We start from the raw sequence: 16386 nt of genomic DNA, 5'->3' as shown, positions 1-16386 counted from the left end.
ACTTTTACGAATTGGTAACGTTCCGTTAAGTAAGATTTGAACCATAATAGGGCTGTCCCTGTGATTCCAACCATGTTTTCTAACCTTTCTATGAGAATATTGTGGTCTATTGTATCGAAGGCTGCCCTTAGGTCAAGAAGCACCAACAGGGATGCGTGGCCTTGATCAGAGGCAAGAAGATCATTTGTTATCTTGACTAGAGCTGTCTCTGTAGTATGATGTTGCCTGAATCCAGATTGGAATTTTTCATATATATGACTCTTATGTAGATATGAACTAAGTTGTTGGGCCACAGCTTTTTTTTAGATCTTGGACAGAAATGGCAAATTTGAAATAGGCCTGTAATTAGACAGTGTACTAGCATCAAGATTTGGTTTCTTGATCATAGGTTTAATAACTGCTAGTTTAAAAGCTTTGGGTACATGGCCCAGGCTAAGGGATGAGTTTACTATAGTTAAAAGAGGATCGATAATAGCTGGTAGTACTTCTTTGAGCAATTTTGTTGGAATTGCATCAAGTGTGCAAGTTGTACAGTTTGCGGAGGTGATAATCTTCTCTAGTTCTAACTGTGGGAGTGGGCAAAAGGTATCTGATGGAGTTGGAACTGGGGTTGATAGTTCTGGGAGGTTTTCTATAAATTGTAGGGCGGTAGATGGTTTTATTATACGCCTTGTAGAATAGCGAGGGTTCTTACATATATTATGGCTAGGACGTAGCTCATATGAACTAAGTCTAAAGTGTGACTGCAGTAGTGTGTAGGCTCTGTTACATTTTGAGTAATACCAATAGCGTCTAAGATTGAGGTAAATGCCTTTTTTAGTGGGTCACTTTCCTTCTCAAAATGGATATTGAAATCTCCTACAATTATAACTTTATGATTGCACACCGCTAGGTTTGTAGCAAAAACCGGAAAAAGTAGCTAATAAGATCTTGAAGTCAATAAATGAGAGGTTCGATAAGTTTGAACTGTCTTCTCAAACTTTAAAAACTGCGCTGCACTCTGAAAAGAAAATGGACGTGGCGGAGGAACAAATCCTGGATCACGAGTCACGCATTAGTTTACTTGAAACGGCATTGACCGAGACCCAGAAGACAAATGAAGCTCTCAAAATTAAACTTGATTACTTGGAGGGTCGATCACACCGCAACAATATTATAATAGTCGGGATGCCAGAGGGAGAGGAAAAGGGGAAAAAAATCGCCCGGGTCCATTTCTACACTGAGAAGGAGCATATTTTGAGGCTTAGAGCCAGGCGCAATCTTGACTACAATGGCCATAAAATATTCATTTTTCCGGACTACACGGCTGAGGTTCTAAGTCAGCAAAGGAGCTTCAGGGATGTCATGCGGGTGCTATGTGTGCTGCCTATGTGTTGATTAAATGCTAAATCCGGGTCAATTATGACGCCAAGATTTTTTGCTGCTGAACCAGGTTTAACTGGAAAATCAGCAAGATTTAAAATTAAATCTGATCATTTATTTCTTGCCACTTTTTGACCCAAAAGCAGGACCTCTGTTTTGTTGCTATTTAGAAGGAGGAAGTTACACAATATCCAGCCTTTCACATATTTTACACAGTCTATTTTCTTTAATCTGTGTTTGTCATCGGGCTTGGCTGATATGTACAATTGTGTGTCGTCTGTGCAACAGTGAAAGCTAATGTCATGGTTTCTTATGTGCCTAGGTAACAGGTATAATGTAAATAATAATATAAAATAAAATAAAGCCTTGCGGAATTCCAAATATTACTTTAAAATAATTAAATTAATATATAAAACAATTTGAAGATAAATCGTTTACTTTTATGAATTGATAATGTTCCGTTAAATAAGATTTGAACCATAATAGGGCTGTCCCTGTAATTCCAACCATGTTTTCTAACCTTTCTAGGAGAATGTTTAGGTCTATCATATCGAAAGCTGCGCTGAAGTCAAGCAGCACCAACAGGGATACGTGGCCTTGATCAGAGGCAAAAAGAAGATGATTTGTTATCTTGACTAGAGCTGTCTCAGTGCTATGATATGGCTGGAATCTAGATTGGATATTTTCATATATATATGATTCTTATGTTGATATGAACTGGGATGATGGGCCACCTTTTTCTAGGATCGACTGACAACACAGACACCTGCATTTTACTGTTATTGTACAGAGCAACTATCGTCATTTATTTTAACAAAATTGTACTGTATATTGAATTACGGTATATGACAGTGGAAACACAGTTTTGTATGGTAATTTTACAGTAAATGCCAGCAAGTTACTGCTATTTTAAAGTGGCTCTACTCTAATATAACAGTGTATTAATGTACTATATTATAACAGTAGAATAACTGGGTTTTTTTTTACATTCACAAATGTGAACTTTTTTTTAATGCTTCTAAATCCCCACAAATAAAAAGGTAGAATTCCAGAAGGACAGACATGCAATGAAGTGTTGCTATAATAGTTTATTTAAAGCACTGAATTATTTGTAAATTGAACTCATTACTATAAGAGGCTAAGTTAAATAGCATGAATAACAGTGTAGCACTGGTTTACAATAGCATAAAGAACACTGGTTTGAAACAATTATTGAACAATAAAATGGCAAATATATAAGCGAGAAAGGGAGAACTACAATAAGAAATCTCAGCTAAAGTGTTGGGCTGGGATCCTCAATCACTGATGGCATGTGCCTATAAAAAAAAAAATTAGCAATAACATGTCACTGCTAAAATATAAGTATATGAAGCTAGTAGTCTAGCTAATAGGCTAGCGTATATCTGTAACATGCTATGTAACATTATTGAAAGCTACAGATCTTCTTCGATCATTTTAGTAACTAAAAGAAATAGACCTAATTAACAACATCTGAAATATTAAAATTTGATTATTTATGCAGACAAATCATTATGGGACACTGTCAATATCAGGAAAAAATATAATGTTAACAGCTACCGACTTCCATATCTGAAGTTCATGTGAAGTTTTTACTGAAGTACTGAAGTCCAAATGTGTCCGTTACAAATGAGTCGTCTCATGCACTATGGAAGATTAATTTTTCTTCTGTTAATTAAAACAATAAATGCTTCTTGGCACTCCACGCACTGACTGAATGTTGTGCTGATGCATAAGACAGTCAAGCCATAAATAATAGAGGTGATCACAAACAGTGGGGCAAGAGCCTACCTGGAATCATTGGGCACAAGGTGGGAATACACCCTGGAGGGGACGCCAGTCTTTCACAGGGCAACACACACACATTCACTCACAGCTACGGACACTTTTGAGTCGCCAAATCCACCTACCAACGTGTTTTTGGACCGTGGGAGGAAATTGGAGCACCCGGAGGAAGCCCACACGGACACAGGGAGAAAACACCAAACTCCTCACAGACAGTCACCCGGAGGAAACCCACACGGACAAAGGGAGAAAACACCACACTCCTCAAAGACAGTCACCCGGAGGAAACCCACGCAGACACAGGGAGAACACACCACACTCCTCACAGACAGTCACCCGGAGGACACCCACACGGACAAATGGAGAAAACACCACACTCCTCACACACAGTCACCCGGAGGAAACCCACACGGACAAAGGGAGAAAACACCACACTCCTCACAGACAGTCACCCGGAGGAAACCCACGCAGACACAGGGAGAACACACCACACTCTTCACAGACAGTCACCCGAAGGAAGCCCACGCAGACACAGGGAGAACACACCACACTCCTCACAGACAGTCACCCGGAGGAAACCCACGCAGAAGCAGGGATAACACACCACACTCCTCACAGACAGTCGGAGTAGTACTCTATAAGGCTGTCCTTCCAGGCAGAATGGAACACTTCCAACTTGGTTGATCGCCATTTCCGCTCTAGTTTTCATAATGTTTGTTTTAAAGTACGGGTCTTATCATTATACCATGGTGCGAGCTTTTTCTGTCTTATACTTTTATGTTTAAGTGGTGCTACCTTTTCTAAAGTAGATCGACAGGTATTTTCTAGGTAATCAGTTAGTACATCTAGGTCCATTGGGTCTGATGGAGTTGGAACTGGGGTTGATAGTTCTGGGAGGTTTTCTATAAATTGTAGGGCGGTAGATGGTTTTATTATACGCTTTGTAGAATAGCGAGGGTTCTTACATATATTATGGCTAAGACGTAGCTCATATGAAATTAAGTAATGGTCGGAGATTGCTGAGGATTGCGGTAAGATATTAATTTTGTCAATGTTAAGACCTAGTGTCAGAACTAAGTCTAAAGTGTGACTGCAGTAGTGTGTAGGCTCTGTTACATTTTGAGTAATACCAATAGAGTCTAAGATTGAGGTAAAAGCCTTTTTTAGTGGGTCACTTTCCTTCTCAAAATGTATTTGAAATCTCCTACAATTATAACTTTATGATTGCACACCGCTAGGTTTGTAGCAAAATCGCTAAATTCTTTCAGAAATTCTAAGTAAGGCCCTGGTGGTCTGTAAATGTTGCATAATAAAAATGCGTCCTTTTTTGTGACCGGATTTGTAATAATAGTGGAGAGAACCTCGAAAGAAGAGAAGGTGTCACATTGTTTAAGACAAATTTCTAGGGTATTTTGGTAAATTACACATACTCCACCTCCTTTGCCTGATATTCTTGGGTTATGTGCATAATTATAGCCTAGAGGGGTGGCTTCATTTAGTGCTGAATATTCATTTGGTCTAACCCACGTTTCCGTGAGACAGAAAACATTGAATTTATGATCACTTATAAAATCATTTACGATGAGTGCTTGAGTTTAGTGATCTTATGTTGAGTAACCCAAATTTTAGTTCTGAGGTGTTGCTGCTAGGTGTTATGTATGATTTAATATTGATTAGGTTGCTGAAACAGGCTGATTTTGTTTTTCTACTTTTACATTTAGTTCGGGGGAAAGACACAGTCTCAATACAGTTGAACCTGGGTGACGCTTCAAGACAGTTCGCAGACGGTCGGTTTAGCCTGTGCTATGTGCTATGCTGCAAGAAAGTAAGGCAGCACCCTCCCGCGTGGGGTGGATACCATCCCTACCTATAAGACCAGGCTTGCCCTCGAAACGTAACCAATGGTCTATAAAGCCCACTTGATTTTCGGAACACCACTTGGACATCCAGCAGTTTAACGCCGAAAGTCTGCTGTAAGCTTCGTCGCCACACCGCATTGGTATGGGACCAGAGCAGATTACGGCATCGGACATCGTCTGTGCCAATTTAATCACCTCTGTAATATTACCCTTAGTTACCTCAGACTGCCGCAGACGAATATCATTGGCCCCTACATGAATGACTACCCTCGAATATCTCCTATTAGCTAACAGTCTAAGGTTGCCACTAATATCCGGCGCTCTGGCTCCCGATAAACAGCTAACTGTTACTGCCAGCGCCCCTAAAGGAGTAGCTAATTTCACGTGTCGAACAATAGAGTCTCCTATAACCAGAGCACTCTTAACAGGCTCCTCAGCGGGTGCTTCGCTGAGCGGGGCAAACCTGTTTGACACGCGAATCGGAGGAGCGTGGTGTCCCGGTGGGCTAGCTTTGGCCTCAGCGTTAGCATCAGCCTTAGCTTTCCGGCTATGACGCCGAGACGTCACCCATTCACCCCGCTGTGAGGGCTCTAACGCCGGAGTCGAGGGGGTGCTAACTCTCCCTAAGGCACACGGAGTTGCTAACACTGAATCTCGCTGTTTATCCCTTGACAATAATAAGCTCCGGATGTGCACTTCTAACTGGTCCACTTTATCCACCAGAGAGCTAACTAGCTGACACTTACTACAAACACAACCACTATCTTTATCGCTAGAGGTGGAAAAGGGGGTTAAACTAAACATGCCACACTCTAAGCAGGCAAAACAGCCAGTAGTAGCCATGGAATGGCAAGTACTTACCGCTTTTAGTTGATTTTAGTAACTTACACCAAGAACGTTACTCCAGGGTCCGGTGGCAGTTTTAGTGCCTCTGTAAAAAATATTCCTGCGGAGACAATCTAAAAGATAGATCTATGGATGGTTAGTAGGTTATAAAAACAGATATGAATACAGAAATAACAGTAGAAACGAGTAAACAGGAAAACCCAAGCGATCAAAACAGCTTCTTCTAAACGTGTACAGGAACAGCCAAACGGGTTGCCAGATCACCAGAGCAATCCCACCTCACAGCTGGGTGTGTTGTGTGTGAAACTTTCTTTAGAGTGTGATATTTTCCAAGTTCACACGAATATAAACATTTCTTTGGAAGTTAAATATGTAATTGTAAATCAAAAAAGTAATTGATATGATCTGCTCCCCCTGGTATGTCTTTCATTCTTATCGTAAATGAGCACGCCATCAATGGAATGTAATTCAATAAAAGCACATCATTTACACAACAATAAATTAGTATTACATAGAAATATTTTGGTGTATATGCACTGATGGATAAATATTTCATTGGAAATTAAATAAATGAAAATGTGGTCTGTGTATTGTAAGTTTTAATAGCAGTTTTAATAAATGAACAGTGAATGTTGATCAAATTCAGAACACTTTAATGATGGAAGAATGTGTGAAAGTTTAAAATGAGAATCTATGTTCACTCTACTTTAGGAAATGTCTATGAGTAACTATTATACTAAGTAACTATTAATTTATAAAACACATTTTAACACAAAGCATTGTACAAGAAAAATACATTTTAAAGGATAAGACAACATCTAATGTAAAGAAAAAACAAAGAATAAAACAACAATTACTTTACTAAAGCAAAAGCTGGTTGATAAAGCCCTATCAACTTTGAGTTTCAGCAGAGATAGTGGCACAGTGAGCAGCATCTGATTTTACGACCTCAATCATCTGGAGGCAGGATAGAGCTGAAGCAAATCTGTATAGGATGGAGACACTGTATTTAAAGACTTAAAACCATACAGCAGAAGTGTAAACTGGAACCTGAAGTGCACAGGAAGCCAAAGTAGAGATCAGGAGTAACAGGAAAAGGAGCAATGTGGCCCATTATTTTTAGTTCAACTGAGATGATGAGCTGACACATTTTGGACTAATTGCAAATGAGCTTTGTTTTAAGCTTTTATTCAGCAGGCAAGCTTCACTCACATTCCAGGGGCGTATTATGCTTCTAATTGTCTTGTACTTCATTGTATGGTTCTGAATAATATGATGAGCATTGGCTCCATACTTTTGAAATGTCCTCCTAGGTCTGTAGGTTCAGTTCTACAACAGCTCTCATGACAGGATGAGTAGAAGGAAGTTACCTCTCAAGTGCACAGCTATGGAAGGCTTGTAACCCATAAAAAAAAAAAAAAAATATATATATATATATATATATATATATATATATATATATATATATATATATATCATAACACAATAATAAGACATGCAAAGCTTTATACATATAGTTTTATTCAATAACTATAAAGAAACAACAAAGTAAGTGTTGTTCTCTGCTTCTTACACCATTAATACAGTGAAACAATAGGGAGCTGGATTATGTAGTGGACAACGTTTATCCCGTTTTAATCTGTAAATAAACAAAAAGGAGTGAACTTTACTTCTGTGTTGTGTTGTTCAAGATTTGCTCTTCCATCGGATTGAAGACACACACATACCATAATGTGGAGCATTTCTTTTTCTTGTCTACACAAAGTGCACAAAAGATGGTTAAACAATGTCAACAAGTACCAATTTAAGTTAATTATGTTCAACAAAAACATAAAACAATGTTCTACTAACAATCAATACCTGTAATGTCACTTCATAATTTACATTCCACATTAAATTACATTTTTAACTAACCTCGGACTCAATCGAGAGTAAGAGTAAACATATTTAAAACATACAAAACAACAATTTAATTGCACAAAACATACTCAGTATATACCTAGATGTTGGAAATAAGTGGGTTAAGACGATTTATGTAGAAAATTAGAACATAATACATTTTAAGGCCTAAAATTAAGGAGCCGCGCCATGCCTTCTCTCAACACGGTGTTATAACAATAACTGTGGAAACGCCCTACTTCCCACACGGAAAGGCTATTGAAACTCCGCCCCTTTGGACAAATTTCTCTAATAAGCTTTTTTATTTATTCACTGCGGTGAACTACATTACCTAGTCTGCTCAGTGAAATACAAACTATAATTATTAGAAAAATAAGTCCCTGGAATGTGGGTGAAGCTTGCCCACTGAATAAAAACATAAAACAATGACTGTCATACACATAGAATGTACACTATACATTCAGAGAAATTACATGGTAAAATAATATGGAATTAAACTTATAGTCCCCAATATTTAAGTACCAGAAAGAACCCGTAAGTATTTGATATTTACCAATTAATTTATAGAATCCGTAAGTTATTTGAAGGTAGACTATAAGTATGAGGTACATTTCCCTTAAAACGCCGGAATGTACACCATAAAAAAGCGAGGTGATGCAGTGTAAGTGCCAGGGAAGTACACGTTAAGATGGGGCTGTTTTATAAAGTGTTACCAAACTTGAGGTGATAGAAATGCCTTAATCTTAGTGGCTGATCTCAGTTGGTAAAAGGAGCTCCTAACAACAGTTCATTTGATTATGAAACCTGGGTCCAGGATAAAATATAATTCCTAGGTTCTTTACTTGGGGCTACACATGCTGGAACAGCCCACCAAGATTATCCATACAGGCTGACTCTGTACTGTGGAAGTGTTTAACACCTGACTGAAAACGCTGAAAAACGCACATTATTTTTTCTTGTGGGATGAGCCCACAGTTGGGAAAGCACAACCTTTTCCAACACCTTAGAAAGGAAAGGTAGTTTTGAAATCAGAAAAAAAATTATATAAGTGTAATAGAATGAAGGGGAGTCAATGATAGAGAGTGACAAATTAATGTTTTAATGTTCTCAGTTTTACAATAAAAAATGCTCACTTGACAGTGTCACTGACACTCACACCTGTGGACACTTTCACACATTCACACTGTCACTCACACTCACAAAATTATTGTTCATGTTATTATCTGAGACCCTAGTGCGACCTCTTAAATATGTCATTGTAAATCAAAAAGTAATTGATATGATCTTCTTCCCCTGGTATGTCTTTCATTTTTATTGTGTATGAGCACGCCATCAATGGAATGCAATTCAATAAAAGCACATCAATTAAACAACATTAAATTAGTATTACATACAAGTATTTTGGTGTATATGTACTGATGGATAAATATTTTATTGGAAATTAAATAAATGACAATGTGGTCTGGGTATTTTAAGTTTTAATAGCAGTTTTAATGAATGAACAGTGAATGTTGATCAAATTCAGAACTCTGTAACAATGGAAGAATGTTTGAAAGTCTAAAATGAGAATGTGTTCGCTGTACATTAGGAAATGTCTGTAGTAAGTTAGCATTAATTCATAAAACATATTTAACCCAATGTGCTGTACAAGCAAAATCAGGCAAAATTGGAATATTTCAAGCTGATGAAAATAAGCTAATTTTTCAAATAAGAACGGTGATGTGATAGCAGCAAAAAGTCTAAAAATAATAAACAAAAGACATAAATGCTATTTAGTTGTCTCTCTTATTTTATTTCTCTGAGCCACATGCTTCCCATCTTTTCTTGGCTTCAAGTTTATTCAGGTTTGGGTTTAAGCTCTGAGCTGTGGAAACTCTCAGGATGGAATGGAGATGTGCATCAGTGAGACGACTCCCTTGTGTGGTTTAGTTCTTTTTCATCAAAGAGAAAAATTGCTCACACAGGTATGTAGTACCTAACATGCAGAGCATTTGAGGAGCGTGCAGGCAGATTTGGGGCATCATTTCAGGAATGAATTGGGGAGAGCCCTACAGAGTCATACATCAGCCTTAAGTGTGCCGTTACATTGGAAATTTATCAGTTCCATTTGGATGTTTGCCAAAGCTTTATTCACATCAACTGCAAATAGATTTCTAAGCAGTACAAAGTTATATTTCTGTGTTTCAAAATCGGCAAAGCACAGCATAAAATCAATGCGAAGTGTGCTCAGTTTTTCAGCAAAATGCGCAGCTGGAAACAGGTGGAGACCTGGTCCATGATTTTTTGGCCACATGGAAAGCGGCATAAGTTCCTTATTTGCATCTGCAAATCCAACATGTGCAACTTGACTTGAAAAGATTTCACTGCGTCATACATATTTGTAATCACATGGTCCCATCCCTGAAGCTGGAGGTTTGATGCATTAAGATGCTTCGTTATGTCGCATAGAAAGGCCAACACTTCATCCTGGAGCCCTGTGGAGTCTTTTCATTTACTTTCCGTGAAGTGTCAAATTTCATCACGCAGCTTGAAAATCAGCACTTTTTCCTCAACTCAGGCATTGCACCTCTGTATGATAAGGCAAGTCACCAAATTCAGAATGTATTTCCTCCAGAAAAGACTTAAACAGCCGGTGATTTAAATCTTTGTTTCTTATAAAGTTAACTGTCTGTGTTACAGTGCTCATGATATGTTCCATCTTCAGGGCTTTGCTGCACAGCACATCCTGGTGTATGATGCAGTGATACACTGTCAGCTCACCTGTGCAGTTCTCCCTCTGCATTTTCTCCCGCATCTGTCCCATCAATACACTCTTTCTCTGCACATGGCGTTCCATCTGACGTCAATTTCATGTCATTCACACATTTAGATACTTCAAATATGCCTTTTCCTGTGGTTGTGTCATTGGTTTAACACCCAAAATTCCTCTGTAACACATAAACTGGAGTCCACTCCACAGATGAGGATTGTCAGCTGTGCATTGTCACTTTTGTCCGTGCTCTCATCAACAGCAAGGGAATATGCAATGAAGACTTTTCCCTTTTCCATCAGCTGTGCTTGTAAATCAGTGGAAAGCTCACATATCCGATCAGCAACTGTATTTTTGCTTATATGTTGAGGCTTATATTTGAAAATGCTTGCTTTTTACATGGACACAAAGTGTCGAACACTTTCATCAGGCTGGGCTGATTTGGCTATCTCTTCTGTCACTACAAAAATGGCTTTCACGGCAGCATCACTGTGATTTTGCTTTTGTGAACATAGCTTACTGTAACACCATGCTGTATGTCCAGGTTTTTGTACTTGTCCTGGTGTTTTGTCTCATAGTGCCGTCTTATGGTATGTTATATTATTACGACCACAAGACACACAGGTGTAACTCAGTTGTCAACAAACTGGTACTCTGCCTGCCACCTGTTTAAAAAAATCTCTGTTTTCAGAGTCCACTTTTCGTTTGGCCATTTTTTGGGGGGAGGCTAGCCTGAATGTCATTGTAAAAAGTGTTGAACTATGTGTCATTCGTAGTGAGAGATGGGGTTGGTGCACAGATCTTGACCTGCATGGCAGCTGTCGCAGTGCATAGTGGGGTTTGTAGCATGAGTGGTGGGAGTGCTATTTATTGGTGGGCCATTAATAGTAGCCATTTGACATTACCTTGTGGGCCTTGAGTTTGACACGCCTGCTGTATAGGATGGAGCAACTCCATTTAAAGACTTAAACACATACAGCAGAATTGTAAACAGGATCCTATAGTGCACAGGAAGCCAAGGTAAAGATGCCAGAACAGAGGTAATGTGGTCCATTATTTTTTGTGCCAGTAAGAAGATGAGCTGCCACATTTTGAACCAACTGCACTATTTATGCACTATTTATGACTTACATACACCAAAACACAAGCTGTTGCAGAAGTCTAAGCGAGATGTAATAAAAGAATGAATAACCTTTTTCAGGTCTTGAAGTGATAGAAATGCCTTAATCTTGGTGTCTGATCTCAGTTGGTAAAAGGAGCTCCTAACAACAGAGTTAATTTGTTAGTCAAACCTGAGGTCAGGATCAAATATAACCCCAAGGTTCTTTACTTGGGGCTGCACATGCCTGAACAGCCCACCACCCAGATAGCAAAAAACGTACACCTCGCCGTGTCTTTCACTAATCTGCCAAGCATCGGTTTGAATCTAGGCCTGATTCCTATCTGAATGCTCGGCCGAGTGCCACACGCCGCAGTATAGGGCAGGTCGGCCTGCTTCCGGCCCAGACAACGTTTGAAGTGCGGTCAGATTCCTGCTCGAATGCTCATCTCACATCTGTGCAGAGTGCTGCACTATATTACATTTCAACCCGCATCCAGCCCAGGCAGCATTTGTTTTTCATTCCGATTGTAGTCCAAATGCTCAGCTCACTGAATGCCACACTCCACAATCTTCATCATATCGGCCTACGTCCGGCCCACAATGTGTTTGAATATAGGTCTGAGTCTGGCCCAAGTCCTTGATTCAAGGTCAGTTATACCAGTTGTTAAGCTGTGCACATTATCCCCAAATAAAGTGTACTTTTCTTATCTTCAAAAATGTAAAACATCTTTATTATTTAACACATTTACATGAAAATATTTTACTGTTCACTGTGTTGCCAACAAAAAGCATGAATAACCACATCACAAAAATATAACACAACTTTTAAACAATTTTTAATGAAAGTTAGCAATAAATAATACCTCTAGAGCGCATTAGAACCAAGGGATGTGAATGGCCAAGTGCAATGTGGAAAAGCAGGTCTTGGGTCAGGTGATTCATGGAAAGCCATTAGTAAGGCAATGTCACCGGAGAGAAGGCAAATGATGACTAGTTTAATTCGTGAGCAGGAGGAGGAGGCATGGTGTGCAACAGCAGCGTCACAGGCAAAGCAGGGCCAGTGGTTTCGATGGGAGAATCTAGAGACTTGGAAGATTTCCTGGCAAGAGTTGTGGGTGATGGAGCCATGTCGTATTAAGTTTTTCCTGGGAGCAACTTATGACGTCCTTCCAACACCGCAAAATCTTGGATAGTAGGTAGGTGACGAACCTTGTTGTGGATTATGTACAGGGTTTGGCATGCTGAAGCATATAAATGCTTGTAAATTTATACAGATCCTGTGACAAAATTTAGTTTGTCACAGGATCTGTATACATGGAGACAGGAAGAAGCTGAAGTACACAGACTTGGCGGCTGAGGTGAGGGAACACGGGTGGCAGGCACATGTAAGACCGATGGGCCAAGCTGCAGGTGCCAGTGCTCCAGTTGCTGAGAGTAATACGTGAATTGGGCCCAGCCAGGTGTGGTGGCGCTCCAGTTGCCATGTGTAAATCGTTAATCAGGCCAAGCCGTGGGTGCTGGTGTATACATGGAGACAGGAAGAAGCTGAAGTACACAGACTTGGCGGCTGAGGTGAGGGAACACGGGTGGCAGGCACATGTAAGACCGATGGAGATAAGTGTTAGAGGATTTGTAGGCAAATTGGCCACATCCCTGCATGTGCAGTTTGGTATCGGGGGCCGGAAACTAAGGGCAGCTGTGAAGGAGTTATCAGAAACAGCTGTAAGGTCTAGTCAGTGGTTCTGAGAGCACAGCTTACTTAGAGAAACGTGCTGTAGAGGTGCTATTGAGATTGTTGATGCTGTAGCATGTAAAGTTCACATGGAACTGGTGGCACCGAGCATACATTAACAGTGCCAGTGGGGCTAGGTACAGCCTTAGCCACCAGGGAGGCCAGTGTGGATTTACAGTTGTTGATGGTTAAGGGTAAGGTAAAACTGTAAATCTGGCTTGGAGGGGGGTGGGTCTGGGACGCTAGACTTCACTTGTGAGCCTTCTGGAGGTGTTGTGGGTTTAATTTAGTGAAACAGTGATGAGGGGAGGTGCCTTCCTGATGACCCCTGTGAAGAGCTAATGATGCAGTCTGTGGTTTGGGTACTCATGTGATGGGCTCAATGAGTAACTGTAGTTGTTAAATATAGTTGGTTGCAGATCAAATCATAAACAGCCACAGCAATCTTAGTGTTGAGGTGTAGGATTCAACAGGACTTTTGGTGGCTGCAGGTAGGAATAAAGTTTGGTGGGCCCTATGTGAAGCTCTAATGGATTAGCATAGGGTATTTTACACCTTATCTTGTGTATGGTAATGATTACTAAATATGTTAAAACCTCTGAAATATACATTTTCAAACAGATGCAGATGATATCAGAATATAAAGCAATATTGTGATTTATTAATTTTTAATCAGCCCAAACCACAGGTGCCAACGGTCTGTTTTCTGAGTCGCGGGTGCTACTTCATAGCCTTGGCAATTTCTAACAGCTGCCGTCAGCCGTCATCTGTGACCCCCACTGAATCTCCATATAAACTCCATATAGGCTCCGGTTGCTGAGTACAACCCATATTCAGTCCGATTTCAGATTGCAGATGACAACTCTCAGCCAATGTTGCCGTAAACCAGAAGAGTTCCGGCCAACTCTTCATGCAATATTTTCCATTAAAAGGCTGGTAAGCCTGGGGGAGCCATAGAGAATCCAGTTTTATTTTCATTTCATCTGAGAAAACTGCCATATAGCTAACATCTAATTTCATGCAAACATTCATTCAGACATCTGAGTGAGCATGAGTCTTCAGGCCGCAAGGAGAGATGCAGCTGGGTATCATCTGCATAACAGTGAAATTGGATATCATACTTCCTAATGATAGGAATGATAAGCTAGGGTGTGTATGGTATTGACGTATGTCAGTCGTATGGGCTAATGATTTATTTGAATTTCAGGACTGACCAGTACAGCCAGTCATAATAGCCACTGTTTTCCCTCCTTCATCCGTTATTTATTTTTATGTAATTTATTATTAATTAAATGAAATCTAGTTGTTCTGCACCTGAATCCTGCTCCTTACTTTCCAATAGTGAATCCCACCATTATATGTTGTCTCAATTACTCAAATACATATTCTCATTGTCAAAAACATAGTTGCACCCTGAAGAAAGTGTGAGACTGCAGTGATATTTGGAGAGAAGATAAATGTTATCAGGAACAATACGCTTGTTAAGTCGTGAGGTATCGACCTCGTAAAAGGTCACATCTGGGTCCAAACTGCTGCTCACTTGATTTAGCCACTATTCAGACCTTGTGGTGAGTTAATAAAAAAACAAACAAACAACAGACTAGCACCAAATCTAGTCACTTTCTGTACTAACATTAATTATTTCTTATAGTATATAATCACAGATAGCACAACACGGTAGAACACCGGAACTGACAATAAGCGACTCCCTCTGTAGCCCCTCTGCTCCCAGAGGCAGAACTGAGAGAGACACGGCTCTCACTCCATGGCTTCTCTGCTCCCAGAGACAGAACTGAGGGAGACACGGCTCTCACTCCATGGCTTCTCTGCTACCAGAGACAGAACTGAGGGAGACACGGCTCTCTCTGTGGTTTCTCTGCTCCCAGAGACGGAGCAGCACAGTCCGCATGGCAGATCACATGCATCAGAATGAGCTGCCTACATGTTTGCTTCTCTTTATCTAAAATGTATTCCTTTTTCTGAACTCCTGACCTGACATCACAGAATTGATTGAGACATTCAATTTTATTCAAACAGTAAACACATGTCTTATGAAATGTATGACAAGAAACTGTAGGCAGATTGGACCCAGCAATGGCAAAACTTCACTTGTGGAGTCACACCACCAAGTAGATAAGTGGTTAAGCTTTTAGGCTGATATTGGCCATAATCGTTCATATTTATTCATGAATTATTAATTATTTATAACAACACATTTTCAGTTGGGGACAGGTCTGGTGATGTGGCTGGCCCTCTATGTCTTCAAGGGAAGCTCCTGAGATGGCAGCAGTATGTGGACCAGTGTTGTCCTGTTAGAATTGTGCACCGGTGTGTGTGTGTGTTCAGAAAAGCTAGCACTGGCTGCAGCACCTCATTAATGTAATGTGGTGCTGTCAAAGAGCCTGGAATCAAACTGCATCAAACGAAATTCATACCCGATATGAACAAAACACACCCAAAGAAGCGGATCACATCAATCACTTTTCTTACAATTACATATATAACTTCCAAAGAAAGGATTATGTTTGTTTGATCATGGAACTTATCACATTCTCCAGAAACATTCACACACAACACACCCATCTCTTATCCAGTGTTGGGAAATCTGAAAAGGATTTCTGATGGATTTCTGATAACAGTTAGAATATGTACTGTTTCCAAGGTAAAACAAAACCTGTTCTTAAAAACTAACAGACTTCCAGGTCCAACAACCTGTAAATCATAAATATATCAGAATAAAAACATAAAGTTCCTGTAGTATAACTGTAACGTGCCTTGTTTTGTGTTCTGTTTTGTACTGTTTCTTGTTTGTGCCCCCGTGTCATGAGACTGTTACCTGGTTTGTGTCTGCTTGTTAACGTGTTGACAACTTTAACTTCTTTCTTGTTTCTTGGGAAGAGAGAACCTTTTAGGAGAGATAGGAGCAGCCGACACTGGACATGAGTGGAAATGACCAATTCTATTTGCTGCAAAATACATCAAATCCCCAAGAGGAATCCGCCATGTTGACCCCCCCCCGGATGTCGTTATCTCA

Source organism: Hoplias malabaricus, chromosome 6 (assembly GCF_029633855.1).
Source record: "Hoplias malabaricus isolate fHopMal1 chromosome 6, fHopMal1.hap1, whole genome shotgun sequence".
Taxonomy (NCBI): domain Eukaryota; kingdom Metazoa; phylum Chordata; class Actinopteri; order Characiformes; family Erythrinidae; genus Hoplias; species Hoplias malabaricus.
Note: the sequence above shows the minus strand (reverse complement) of the source record.